Source organism: Enhydra lutris, unplaced genomic scaffold (assembly GCF_002288905.1).
Source record: "Enhydra lutris kenyoni isolate GAN:26980312 unplaced genomic scaffold, ASM228890v2 scaffoldscaffold166, whole genome shotgun sequence".
Classification (NCBI taxonomy): domain Eukaryota; kingdom Metazoa; phylum Chordata; class Mammalia; order Carnivora; family Mustelidae; genus Enhydra; species Enhydra lutris.
The window spans coordinates 64,073-75,142 of record NW_019154250.1 but is presented as its reverse complement, the minus strand read 5'-3'; the positions used below and the strand labels follow the sequence as shown (position 1 = coordinate 75,142).

The 11,070-nt window shown below is 43.3% G+C and overlaps 1 pseudogene; it reads left to right on the top strand.

The window, feature by feature from the left end:
* Positions 1 to 973: 973 nt before the first annotated feature.
* Positions 974 to 2,749, top strand: LOC111140101 (annotated as a pseudogene).
* The last annotated feature ends 8,321 nt before the right edge of the window (positions 2,750 to 11,070 follow it).

The window sequence follows — 11,070 nt, the reverse complement described above, 5'->3', positions numbered from 1 at the left end:
AATCACATTTAATAAAGGTGTGGGGGTGTGCGTGTGTGTGTGTGTGTGTGTGTGTATACCTTCCTTTCTCCTCTCCCTTCTCAGTCCTGGACCCTGAGTTGGCTGCTGCCCCCATTTCTCCAGTGTTTCCTTCCCAGATAGTCTGGTCCTCTCCTTCTTGCAGGTGGTTATGTAGACTCTGCCCCTTTCTCCCTCGTCTTTGTTCATAGCACCCCTTTTGGCCTAGTGAGTAAAGGGAAGGAGTGGACAGTACATTCCTTGCCAACAGTACAGCTGAATAGATCATGCAGAATGGAGAGAAAGTGGGCTAAACTGTCATCTGACCTTAGCTGAATTTAAGGTTAAGGGTTTTAAGACCAGTGATCAATATTTGTATTTTAAACTCAGGTAATATTTAAAAAAATGATTGTACTATTGCAAAGTGGCCTTCTGGTCCATGAATTTATGTGTCATAAATCACACTCCAGCACCAAGCAAACATCCCACATGAGAACTGTAACACAATATATTCACGTCCTGTTGGGTCTTACAGCTGCATTAATACATGAAGCTACCTGACTTAGAGGAACTCAAACAGGATTATGTCATATGCTATGCAAAAAAAGGAGAATGTTGGGAGGTACTTAGCCCTTTTTCTGGGAGGAAAGCAGGGTTGATTTTTCTAGGGTGTCGTTTGATGTCAATTTCTGTGATATTTGTGATGCCACAGGTGACGTGAGATATCTGAATTTTGGTTGGTGGGTTAAACAAACACCATTTTTCACTAAACATTTCTTATTTATTTAGGCATTATGGAGAGATAGCATATACCAGGTAAAATATGTTGCAGTAGCTTTGAAGCCTGAGCAAGGGAACTCAGCGGCCCCAACCCAGCTTGGCTTAACTTAGCCTCATTGAACACAATCTACGTCTCTGGGCAACCTGGGCTTGTTACAGCTCTCTGATCCTGGAATCCTCTTCAATTCCAGCTAGGATGCTGTGACAGGCACTTCATAGATTTGTTCAAAAGATGGTATGCAGACATACGCTGGAGAAACTGGTACCTGAGACTGCCCCCAACATAAGCCTGAGCACTCTGGTTTTAGTGGCCCTGGGTGTGGGCCTCACAGTGGGTGTGGGTATATATCCTGTGTGGTAAGGTGGCTGGCAATCAAGCAGGACCATCCTTTGTGATCTGTTTTTTGGTGGCTGGCCTATCTTCTGTGTTGGCTGGGCTATGCTATGCAGAGTTTAGAGCCCGGATTCCCCATCCTGGATCAGCATATCTCTACACCTATGTCACTATGGATGAAATCTGGGCTTTCATCACTGGCTGGAACCTCATCCTCTCCCTTGTTGCTGATACAGCCAATGTGACCCAAGCCTGGACCTTGGCTTTTGCCAGTCTGCTTGGGAACTGGATCTCTCAGACCCTGCATGAGAGCATCTTAGTGCATGTTCCTGAAGTCCTTGCAGATTATCTAGGTTTCTTTAGGGTGGGGCTGGTGTTGTTGCTCATGGAGATGCAGACTTGAGCGATGCTCAGCTTTTCATGGTTACCAAAGTGGTCACATTGGTGAAATTTTGGCTCTCAGTTTTGTCATCATCTTTGGCTTCATTAAGAGGGACCTGCACAACTGGAAGCTCACAGAAGAGGCGTTCATACACACTGGACTCAATGACACCTCTGGCTTCGACCCTTTGAGCTCAGGAGGATTGTTGCCTTTGGCTTTGAGGGGACTTTCCAGGGTGCAGCTACCTGTTTCTATGCACTTATGGGTTCCCACAATATTCTTACCAAAGTTGAGGAAGCCCAGAATCCCAAGCATTCCATCCCCATGGGCCTGGTGATTTCACTGCTCATCTGCGTTTTGGTGTATTTTGGTGTCTCTGCAGCACTGACACTCATGGTTCCTTACAACCAGCTTCGACCTGGGAGCACCTTGTCTGAGGCATTTCTCCATATTGGTTGGGCCCCTGCCTGTTATGTTGTAGCTTTTGGATTTGTCTTTAGTCTTTCTGCCAGCCTTTTGGACTTTATGCTCCCCATAGATCAGTTGATATATGTGATGGCAAAGGATGGTCTCCTGTTTCCTGTTCTTGCCAGGATTGAAACTGGCGCTTATGCTTCCACTGTGGTCACTGTGATCTTGGGCATTATTGCACCAATCATGGCATTCTTCTTTGGACTCACCGATCTTGTGAACTTCAGGTCGATTGGGTCCCTGTTAGTTTACTCCCAGGTGGCTCTTTGTGTTCTCATCCTCAGGTATCAGCCTGAGAGGAAGAATGGGGGGAATGAAGTGCAGGTGCAGGGAGAGACTGTACCTGCAGCAGAGTAGCTGACTCTAAGGAGACTAGATTTTCCAGGCAGCCCCACCCCCACTCCACTCTCTGGCCGGATTGTCTATGTTTGCTCCTCACTGCTTGATCTGCTGCTGACTTTTCTTTGCCTGGTGCTGGCACAGTGGCCACGTTTCCTTTTTGCAGACTCTGTGGATCACAATGGTTGTGCTGTTCCTCTTGCTCTTCACTGGGATCACTGGGGTCATCTGGAGACGCCACAGAGCTTCACTGCCCTTCACTTTAAGGTTTCTGCTCTGCCTCTCCTCCCACTCCTGAGCATCCTTGTGAATATTTGCCTTATGATGCAGATGACAGCTCACATCTGGGCTGGTTTGGTGTCTGGAAGCTGATTGGGTTTGCTATCTACTTTGGCTATGGGATCCAACATATCCTACAGGACTTTAGAATGACCAACTTCACTTAAGTTAGGGCCAATTCCGGTACATGTTTGGTTTGACATCATCATACCTGAATGCAGTCTGTTCTCCCTACACAATAATTTGGAGTACTCCTGACCATGTGGAAACTAGGCCTCCATGGCATGTTGGTAGGGGAACATTTTATTGTGGACTGAATGATGTATCTTTGCTCTTTCCCCCCTTTTTTTTAAACTTGTCTACTTTTCAATTGTGTCTTCAAAAAGAATTATTATTAAAAGAAACTAGAGGGATGACTGGGTGGCTCAGTTGGTTGGACGACTACCTTCGGCTCAGGTCATGATCCCGGAGTTCCCGGATTGAGTCCCACATCGGGCTCCCAGCTCCATGGGGAGTCTGCTTCTCCCTCTGACCTTCTCCTTGCTCATGCTCTCTCTCATTGTCTCTTTCTCCAATAAATAAATAAAATCTTTAAAAAAAAAAAGAAAAAGAAAAAGAAACTAGAAAAAGTGTGTTTGTTTTCTTTAGGTAAATACCCAGTAGAAGAATTATTTGATCATATGGTAATTCTATTTTTAATTTTTTTAGGAACATTCACCCTATTTTCCACAGTGGCCGCACCAGTTTACATTGATACACAACAGTGCATGAGGTTTCCTTTTCCTCCATATCCTCATCAACACTTGTTATTTCTTGTCTTTTTTTTTTTAATTTTAGCCCTCTGACAAGTGTAAAGTGACACATCTTTGTAGTTTTAGTTTGCATTTCCCTGACGGTTAGTGATGCTGAGCATCTTTTCATGTGTCCGTTGGTCTTTGCTCATTTTTTTTTTTAAAGATTTTATTTATTTATTGGACAGAGAGAGAGATCACAAGTAGGCAGAGAGGCAGGCAGAGAGAGAGGAGGAAGCAGGTTCCCCGCTGAGCAGAGAGCCCGACGCGGGGCTCGATCCCAGCACCCTGGGATCATGTCTGAGCCGAAGGCAGAGGCTTAACCCACTGAGCCACCCAGGCGCCCCTGCTCATTTTTTAAATGAATTTTTTTGGTGTTGAGTTATATAAGCTCATTTTATATATTTTGGATATTAACCCCTTGTTGGATATATCATTTGCAAATATTTTCTCTCATTCAGTAGGTTGCTCTTTGTTTTGTGGATGATTTCCTTTGCTGTGCGAAAGCTTTTTATTTACACTAACTCAAAAACATATATGCACCCTTATATTTATTGCAGCATTATATACAATAGCCAGGATATGGAAGCAACACAAGTGCCCATCAACAGAGGAATGGATAAAGATCACACACACACACACACACGCACACACGCACACTCACTCACACACAGTGGAATATTACTCAGCCATTGAAAAAAATGATCTTGCCATTTATACAAGACCAGTGCTCCAACCCCTGAGCTATGGAGCCTTCCCCTTGATCTTGCTATTTATAACAACATGGGTGCACCTGAGGGTGTAATGATAAGTGAGATAAGTCGGTCAGAGAAAGACAAACAACATATGATTTCACTGATATGTAGAAATTAAGTAATAAAACAAACAAACAAAGAGACAAAAGAAGAAAACAGACCCTTAAATACAAACAGCCTGGGGGTTGCCAAAGGGAAGTGGTTGGGGGATGGGTGAAATAGATAAAAGAAATTAAGAATACATACCTTGATGAGCACTGAGAAAAGTGTGGAATTGCTGCATCATTATATACTTCACCTGAGAGTAATATAACAACACTATATGTTAATTGTACTTCAATAAGGAAATAAAGGGAACAAGAGAGAGTCAGGAAAAAAAAAAAAAAAAAGAAAGAAATACGGCCCCTGGCCTTAAGGAGCTTATATTCTACAACAAGGGGCAAAGCATAGCTGTAACACCAAGTAGAAAGTTATCATTAGTAATGTAAAAATAAAGTGTCTTGGGAATTCAGAGTAGAGAATGATCATTTGTGGCTGGCACAGAGATGAGGACTGATTGGTGAAATCAGAAGACTTTATAAAGGTGTGGCATTGGAGTTAGTTGGCTCTCTCCATGGACGGATTGGATTTTGTCATGCATGGGCAAGAGGGAGAGACTGTAGGAAGAAAGAAAATCATTATGAAAAGCACAAGAAAACAAAACAATGTTCAGAGCACACTGAGCTGGCTGTGTAGTTTGAGCCTGTGCAGTGTGAGGGGACAACAGAGCATGCACACGTGGACTGGAGCCAGAGCTTTCCTCTGACCACAAAGCTCTTTGCTTTGAACCCACTGTCCCTGCTGAAAACCCCTGGGGCTGGTTCTTCTATTTGGCCATGTCTGCATTCTTGGACTTTAAAGTTTCTGTACCTTTTTCTGCTTTGGTCCACCTGCTCAGAAAGTGCACAGCTAAGAGCCAAGTGTCCTGGTTTCTGGTCTTGTTTTCCCCCACTAACTAGCAATGTGACCTTGAGCAAGCCATTCAGTTTCTTCCACGCTCTACTTATTTATCTGTAACAGGAGCGGTAACAACTGATCATTTTAAAGTTCTGTTTACTTACAAAGTTCTAATATTTCCTCTGGTTCTTCTGTGAGTCTCTCAACTACGTCTCTCTGCTGCATGTGATCTGAATCTGCATCCTGCCCACTTTCACTACAACCTATTGCTGGAGCTGTAGAGGCACAATAAATAACACCCCATTTTCCCCTCCAATGTTTGGAATCAATTGATAGTCAATTGATGATTAAACCATCAGCTGTAGCCTAATTGGGTTGCTAATGCTGCATCACTAAATGAGACAGTCTTGGACGTCATCACAAGTAGTGCTAAGCATACCCTGCCTCCCACTACAAGAGAGAGCCTGCTTTTATTAGATTTTCTTAGGTATGAACAAGTTGGAAAGCATGTGTCCTCTGGCAGGTTGGTTCTGGATGAAAGAAGGAAACCAACGGAAGAAGCTGAGCTGGATATGGTCAGTACTGTTTCCTTGACTGACTAATGAAAGACACAGAGGCCAGGAATAGTGCTCAGTGGTGCTTAAACTTCAGTGGATGTCACCTCTCCTGCAGGATATCTGAAAACACATATTGTTGGGTCCTGACCCAAGTGTTTGGAATTCAGGAGGTCTGGGTGGGGCTCAGAACTTGTACATCTAACAAGTTCCCAGGTGATGCTGAAACTGCTGCTCCAGGGACCACATTGTAAACCAAAGCTCCAGCTGAAGGCCCTCTACCTGTAAAGAGGAAGGGAGGGAAACACAGTTGCTTTTTGTACACACACCTTCACATATTTATTTTTTAATAAAGCATGTAGATTAAAGTACCATCATTAATCCTTTTTACAGTGAGGAAATCATACTGAAAAATTTCACAATGGATATTTATATCAAATCACCACATTGTATATTGTGTATGTCTTGAAATTTATATGTTATACTTCAATAAAGCTGAAATAAAAAATAAAATACCAGTTATCTTTGAGTCTTTATTTTCTTTATTTTGTTCCCTGATTACAGATTATAGGTAAGGAGTATGTCTTGCTCACATTCGCAGAGCATCCAGCTGGGGCCAGGCACATAATGAGCATTTAATAAATTCATGTTCAATTGAATTGAGACTTACACATTTCTTTGGTACAGAACATTCTCCTTCCTTTCAGGCTAGCACTGTGCCAGTCCTTTAAAACTACCTTCTGAGAAACTTCCTTGACAAAAAGCATTTCTCTCCACCCAGAACTATATCTAGAACTATATCTATGTCTGTACCCAGAACTGTATCCTGGCACTGCTAATTTTGCCTTTGTGTGGCTGAGTTCTGGTAACTGTTCTGCCTGTTACATCAGAGTGGAATCTTGCTCAGGGCAAGGGATAGCTTCTCCCCTTCCTGAACAGTGAAGAACAGGTTTGTTCCATCAAAGAGCAACAGGGATAGAACAGCCCTGGGTTGGGAGAATGCCTGACACGATCACCATTAGTCCAGGTCCATCTATTCCCGGGGGCTATGGAGGGGACAGAAGTTTAATTGAAACAAGGCCCAACCAGCTCTGTCTGGCTCCGGAAATCCCAGAAGATGAGACTGGTTCCAGGGTGGGCAAAACGGGCATCTTTCTTGTTGCAGTCTATGGCTGGAACAGAAGGACCAGTGTCTTTCTGTTGCATTTATGTATGGGGCCCACCCTGGGATGGAGGGTAGGGAGCTACTTTCTTACTTGCAGAATTTCTCATGTTCCCAACAGGGACTAGGTGACTCCAAGGAAGCCTGCTAGAGACCCAATTATCCATATACTTCCCCAATTCTTTAGGTGCTTTTTAAAGGGCCCAATGCAAAAACATTGTGATAGCATCTAAGATTATTTAGGGAGAGAGAAGTTACACCCCAGATAGGGGGAAAAACACTGAAAGAGGAGGAATTAGTAATTGAATAGGGACCGAGGAATCATTAGTCTGTGGGGGAAGATATGAGTAGAAACTGAGAGAGGTATTGGTCAAGACAGACTTCCTGGAGGAGGATGCCTATGGAGCAGTTTGGGAAATAAAACAGAGACATGTTGAGTTGGAAAAGAGAAGGGACAGTAATGCTGGGGTCCATGGACCTTTAGGATCATGAAAGAATGAGACTCTTGTGAGGGATGTATTTTTTCCCATTTGAAGGGAATTTATGAGCCAGGTTTATATTGTGCATTGTGCCATAAATGAGATTCCTGAATCAGGAAGGGATGAGATATGTCTCTCACAGCTATCTGGAAGGCAGTTGGACAGAAGGATGTGGACAGAGAGACTCTTCCTGGGAGACAGTTGTAGCACCTGCTATAATCATGGAAATCTTTGCTCTTCAAAGTATGACCCATGGACAAGCAGCATGAGTGTCACCTGGGAGCTTGTAGAAATGCAGATCCTTAGGCCCCAACTCAGACCTACTGAAACAGAATCTGCCTTTTTAACAGGCTCCCAAGTAATTTGTATGCTGTTTCAGGCTTGAAATTGAACATGAGGAAGAATTTTCTGAGATTAGAGGGTGACTAGGGGAGAGGGGAGGGTGCAGGCTTTCTGGCTGTGTGGAAAGCTTCAGATGGACTCCTGCCCAGAAATGGGCAAATACACAAAATGAACTCTCAAAATCTTTTTATTCCAAGAATTCTATGTCAACTCCTAAATCGAAAGGCTGAGGTGGATGTGTGGTATGTGAGGCGGTTAGACATGGGGATGATAGTGACAGAAGAAGAAAAAAATCTTATTATAGCTTTGAAATCTGGTAAAATTTTAAAACAGGGCTTTGATTTAGGAGAAGTAGTTGCATTTTAATGGACTCAAATAAGAGTTCTAAGTTTCCATGTCCTTCCACTCTCCATATATTTATTTTGTCTCATTGATGAGATTGAAAAACGTCCTAAGCAAACAAAACATTGCCTTTATGTATTACTTCTTTCTATGTCCATTGTCCACAAAATGATGATGATAGTAATAGCTACCATTTGCTGCGTGCTACACCCTGTACTTTGTTCCAAAAACATTATGTAATCATCTGTGTAATACAGAAGTTGCACAAGGTGAGTATTTTTATGCTCGTTTTATGCTCATTGAAACTAAGCTCAGAAAGGTTAAGTCATTTGTGCCAAGGGAATAGTGAAGCTAGGATTTGTACCAAGATTTAACAAAACTCAGGCTGCTAAGCCCTGAGCTACACTCTACATGGATTAGTGGCTCAGTGAGGAACACATGATCAATGAAGCTCGATGGCGTAGAAGCAACTGAAGGGTAGTGGATAATTCCAAATAGTGAGTAACGAAAAAACAAAAACTATGTGTTTTGTGGCGTGTAGTCAGAGACACACTTAGTGACACCTGCAGCTCATACTCAGACTCTCCCTCTTCACCGTCACTGGACCCCACCCGGCAGTCAGGAGCTTGGAAAGGGGGAGAGGCTGGTATATATATTCATGACACACCTCACTGCAATCATGTGTGTGCCAAATATATAGACATGTGTGTCTAAATATGAGTGGAAATATACACCAAGGAGTGGGGTATGTTTATCTCAGAAGGTCAATAAACACAAGCATATTTCTTGGACTTTTTGTGTATGGTGTGTACTATGTGTGTATGTACACAAATCCAGAAGGAGTTCAACTGCTATAAGGAACTAGTTGTCTTCCACTCCTGACCTGGTTAGTGTGTTTGTATCAAATCTTGATATTTATTTTTCATTACTTCTCAAAGGAACCTCACAGAGTTTTCTTTCTAGGAAGTTTATGGCTAAGATGCTGGACTGCTGTGGAACCCACACATGTACTACAGTCAGAAGAGCTTTGCAGAGAAAGAGAAACAGCAGCCACAGGCAATCCTGTGCTGTCTTTAACATTCTAGCCTAAAATACAGCCACCCTTGTATGTACACCATCTGTGTAACCACCCCGCCTCTCCTGGAACCCACTAATGGAAGGTACTAGAAGAAGCCATTTTGTTTATTTCTTTGTTGCCAAGTGGGACTCTCTGTTTGAGCCATCCCAGAAAGTGGAGAATTAAAAATTATACTAATGAAGGAATCTAGAGTAGACCTTGTGAGAAACTGGTCATTTGTGAAACTAATTTCACAGAAAGTACTGAGCTCTGGCAGAAGCACGGTTGGTAAGAGGAGTTGAGTGTCTCTGTTTCCTTATTTAGAACACCTGAAGCAAAGCTCCTGGAAGCAGGAGGCAAGATAATTTGCACATGGTTTGAAGGCAGACACAGCCCAGGAAGCCCCTCCTCCACCTCCAACACCAACGTTTGGGAGACATTTTTGTGAGGGATTTTTTATGACAAACTTCACTTTACATTTGACATTTAACAGCATCTCTTGTCCAGAGAAGGAGGAAATATAGATGTTTATTGACATCTAATGTTAGAAGATCTATTAACTATAGAGATGGAAGAAGGAGGGTTTTCTTCATTCCTTCAGGTATGCAAATTACCCAACTTCTGTGGTATATGTTTTTCTGTGCTTTGTGCTTTTCTCAGTGATAAGATTAAGAAATCTTTTTATTAGGTTTTTTGAGGGAAGATGGGGGAAGCAAAAGGGACCCTCATTTCTTCTTGAAATGAATTCTTCTTGAATTCAGCTGATAGCTGTCAAATCATCAGGAAGACCCATGAATTTGGCCTGCGATGTAAGAAAGTATAGCTACAGCTCTACAAAGAGAAAATCCACCATTTTTTCATGGTAAGAGGTGCAGAGAAGTAGATCTGAGGGGATATATGGGAAGATAGACCGTGGGGGGAAGGGAGCGTCTGTAAGCTGGCTACCGGCAAGTGAATAAGCAGTGGAGCACAAAATCAGAACTTCCAGAAGTCTGCTCCAGTGAGGGACGTCCTTGCCTGAAAGGTGCTCAGGTGGTGGAATCCCAGGTGGGACAGTATGGTTTCAGGATCCCAGAGTCACAGAAAGACGGGGTGCCTGAGTGTGGCAGAGTTCCCAGGCATCCAAACGGTGAAGCCAGCTGTAATCAGTGAGCCCAGGAGTGGGCTTTCAGCTCTGTGATGCCATATACTGGGCAGCAGCGTATGGTCATGGTCCGGTGATGGCTCTCCAAGAAGGGGTGCAGCAAGTGGCAGAACCTGTGAGACCCCCCTGCCCTCCCCTTGGGAGGAGCAGCATAGGAGCACACCACAGGTGTCTGCAGGGTTTGGAGAATTGAAACAGGGTCATGTCCCAGGTTGGGAGACCAGGGAGACAAGAGTGATCCACAGCTTTTCTCGAGGGTGCACCGAGGAGTGGGGCCCTAAGATTTTGGCTCCAGGGCTGGAGACTGAGAGGCCACCATTTTCATTCTCATCCTCTAAAGGGGCATGGAAAACCTTCGGGGAACTATCCAGAGCCCCTTACACTGAGCATGACACCCTGCTCCAACCAGGGCAAAGATACCTGAGAATCAGCACCAACAGGCTTCTCCCCCAGAAGATCAACAAGACGTCCACCTAAGACTAAGTTTACAGATCACAAAACTGCAAAATTCTAATGCTAGGGGAAAAAAGTTTATAGAATTCAAGGTTTTTTCTCATGATTCTTCAATCTTTCAGTTTAAAATTTCCTTTTTTCTTTTATTCCTTTCAGCTAGTTTCTTTATCCACTCTTTTTCGTTCAGAATTTGTCTTCCTCTTCTCTCTCTAAATAACCATCTCATTTTAGGACAAATTACTTTCCATACCCCAAGAGAAATATGTTCTCATTTCTTATTCTTTCCTTACACATCTTACAAGGGTGCCTCCAGAAAGGCCAGAGGCAGAACCAAAGGTCAGACTAACATTCCTGTATTCTTTTGGTCTCCTGTCTCTTCCTCTCACAAAACAGTATTTTTTCCTGATTGCTTTTCAGTTGTCTGCACCATTTATTTAAAATATGTCCTGTTGGGCTTTCTTTGGGAACAGAAG